Source organism: Cyprinus carpio, chromosome B1, assembly GCF_018340385.1.
Source record: "Cyprinus carpio isolate SPL01 chromosome B1, ASM1834038v1, whole genome shotgun sequence".
Taxonomy (NCBI): domain Eukaryota; kingdom Metazoa; phylum Chordata; class Actinopteri; order Cypriniformes; family Cyprinidae; genus Cyprinus; species Cyprinus carpio.
In genome coordinates this window covers 23518880-23522951 of record NC_056597.1, presented here as the reverse complement: position 1 = coordinate 23522951, position 4072 = coordinate 23518880, and positions in this window count along the sequence as shown.

The window sequence follows — 4072 nt, the reverse complement described above, 5'->3', positions numbered from 1 at the left end:
CACGGTGTGTGTGTGTTCACTGCTGTGTGTGTGCACTTTGGATGTGTTAAACGCAGAGCATGAATTCTGAGTATGGGTCACTGTACTTGGCTGTATGTCACGTCACTTCACTGGATTAACTCGATGTTCTAGATTAGATGAACAGTCTCAAATGTGGAAACTAGACCTTTGACTTCCATCAGTATCTGTGTTTGTTCATTATAATTAAAGACAAACACTAGAGTGACTGTGATCAGTCATTAATCAGATACTTATCATAAACATTGACTGTTGACACAGATTTTATTGACTCTATTTGTAGCCAGAGCTAATCCTGAAACTCCTTAACAAACCCATTTCATTCAACATGAATCACTAAATTATACATATTCTTCCCACAAGTGTCTTTATCAGCATCCGGCTGTATGAAACAGACACATTATTATTATTATTCCGGCTGTATTAAATGGACACATTAACACTCCATCTATAAAAAACACACACAATATTATTCCCCCTCTATAAAAAACACACATTATTAAACAGACACATTATTATTCCGGCTGTATTAAACGGACACATTATTATTTATATTCTGGCTGTATTAAACAGACACATTATTCAGGTTATTACACAATAACAGTGTTCCACACAATCTTCTGGGTTCTGTTTCTGTGATGCTCCTACAGTTAGGGTTAATTAGGCTATTCTATTCTCACGTCACAGAAGTCAGTTAAGTCTCAGCACATAGAGACTCTTTCACCTAGATATCACACTATAGAGACTGTGTCTGTTCCCCGGGCTAGAAAATACAAAAAAAAAAATCCAAACCAATTTAAGAGCAACAATTTAATTGAGGTTCAACAAGTAAAAAACAGATGCAAAATGGATAAGCAAATGATAAAGCTTGGCGTATTGAATATCAGGTCCCTTTCTACGAAAGCACTTTTTGTAAATAATATAGTCACTGATCATAATCTAGATGCACTCTGTTTGACAGAAACCTGGCTAAAACCTGATGATTACATTATTTTAAATGAGTCTACACCCCAAGATCACCGTTATAAACATGAGCCGCGTCCAAAAGGTAAAGGGGGAGGTGTTGCTTCAATTTATAACAATGTTTTCAGGATTTCTCAGAGGGCAGGCTTCAAGTATAGCTCATTTGAGGTATTGGTGCTTAATATAACATTATCCAGAGAAACAAATGTTAATGATAAATCCCCTGTGATGTTTGTACTGGCTACTGTATACAGGCCACCAGGGCACCATACAGACTTTATTAAAGAGTTTGCTGATTTTACATCCAAGGGTTAGTGCTGGCTGCAGATAAAGTTTTAATTGTTGGTGATTTTAATATCCATGTTGATAATGAAAAAGATGCATTGGGATCAGCATTTATAGACATTCTGAACTCTATTGGGGTTAGACAACACATCTCAGGACCTACTCATTGTCGAAATCATACTCTAGATTTAATACTGTCACATGGAATTGATGTTGATAGTGTTGAAATTATGCAGCCAAGCGATGATATCTCAGATCATTATTTAGTTTTGTGCAAACTTCATATAGCTAAAACTGTAAATTCTACTTCTTGTTACAAGTATGTTAGAACCATCACTTCTACCACAAAAGCCTGCTTTGTAAGTAATCTTCCTGATATATCCCAATTCCTCAGCATATCCAAAACCTCGGAACAACTTGATGATGTAACAGAAACTATGGACTCCTTCCTTTACGCTTAAGGAAGGTTAAGGAAAACAGTCTGACACCGTGGTGTAATGAGCACACTCGCACCCTAAAGAGAGCAGCCCGGAAAATGGAGCGCAGCTGGAGGAAAACAAAACTAGAGGTATTTCGTATTGCTTGGAGGGAAAGTAACCTATCTTACAGAAAAGCATTAAAAACTGCTAAATCTGATTACTTTTCGTCTCTTTTAGAAGAAAACAAACATAACCCCAGGTATTTATTCAATACAGTGGCTAAATTAATGAAAAATAAAGCATCAACAAGTGTTGACATTTCTCAACATCACAGCAGTAATGACTTTGGAACTACTTTACTTCTAAAGTCGATACTATTAGAGATAAAATTGTAACCATGCAGCCATCAGCTACAGTATCAGATCAGACAGTGCACTATAGATCCCCTGAGGAACAGTTCCACTCATTCTCTACTATAGGAGAGGAAGAATTGTATAAACTTGTTAAATCATCTAAAAACAACAAACATGTATGTTAGACCCTATTCCATCTAAGCTCCTAAAAGAGGTGCTTCCAGAAGTCATAGATCCTCTTCTGACTATTATTAATTCCTCATTGTAATTAGGATATGTCCCCAAAAAAACCTTCAAACTGGCTGTTATTAAGCCTCTCATCAAAAAACCACAACTTGACCCCAAAGAACTAGTTAATTACAGACCGATCTCGAATATCCCTTTTCTGTCCAAGATACTAGAAAAGGTATGATCCTCACAATTATATCCCTTCTTAGAGAAAAATGGTATCTTTGAGGATTTCCAGTCAGGATTTAGACCGTATCATAGTACTGAGACTGCTCTCCTTAGAGTTACAAATGACCTGCTCTTATCATCTGATCGTGGTTGTATCTCTCTATTAGTGCTATTGGATCTTAGTGCTGCGTTCGACACTATTGACCACAACATTCTTTTGCATAGACTAGAACACTTTGTTGGCATTAATGGAAGTGCATTATCATGGTTTAAATCGTACTTATATGACCGCCATCAATTCATAGCAGTGAATGAAGAGGTATCATATCGTTCACAAGTGCAGTATGGAGTACCGCAAGGCTCAGTACTAGGGCCGTTACTCTTCACGCTTTACATGTTACCCTTGGGAGATATCATCAGGAAACACGGTGTTAGCTTTCACTGTTTATGCTGATGATACTCAGCTCTATATTTCTTCGCGGCCTGGCGAAACATACCAATTTGAAAAACTAACGGAATGCATAGTCGATATAAAAAAACTGGATGACGAGTAATTACTACTTACTGCTAAATTCTGAAAAAAACAAAGGTGTTAATTATAGGACCTAAAACTCTCCATGTAATAACCTAGAACACTGTCTAAGACTTGATGGGTGCTCCATTAATTCTTCGTCATCAGTTATGAACCTAGGTGTAATATTTGATAGCAATCTTTCCTTTGAAAGCCACATTTCTAGCATTTGTTAAACTGCATTTTTTTCCATCTCAAAAATATATCTAAATTACGGCCTATGCTCTCAATGTCAAATGCAGAAATGTTAATCCATGCGTTTTATGACCTCAAGGTTAGACTATTGTAATGCTCTATTGGGTGGTTGTTCTGCACGCTTAGTAAACAAACTCCAGTTAGTCCAAAATGCAGCAGCTAGAGTTCTTACTAGAAACAGGAAGTATGATCATATTAGCCCGGTTCTGTCAACACTGCACTGGCTCCCTATCAAACATCGTATAGATTTTAAAATCTTGCTTATTACTTATAAAGCCCTGAATGGTTTAGCACCTCAGTATTTGAACTAGAGCCCCAGAGACAGATCCCCTGTAAAGACCTTGTCTCAGACGACCACCGGGACAAGACCACAGGAAACAGATGATTCTTCTGCACAATCTGACTTTGCTGCAGCCTGGAATTGAACTGCTGGTTTCGTCTGACCAGAGGAGAACTGGCCCCCCGACTGAGCCTGGTTTCTCACAAGGTTTTTTTCTCCATTCTGTCACTGATGGAGTTTTGGTTCCTTGCCGCTGTAGCCTCTGGCTTGCTTAGTTGGGGGACACTTCATTTACAGCGATATCATTGACTTGATTGCAAATGATTGCACAGATACTATTTAAAACTGAACTGAGCTGCATGATGACATCACTGAATTCAATGATGAACTGCTTTAACTGTCATTTTGCATTATTGACACACTGTTTTCCTAATTAATGTTGTTCAGTTGCTTTGACACAATCTTTTTTGTTTAAAGCGCTATATAAATAAAGATGACTTGACTTGACTTGACTATTCTAAATATTTACAGTATGGGCTTCTGTAGAGCTGGAAAGTTGTGTTGTGAACAGCGATATAACACTCATCAGTCA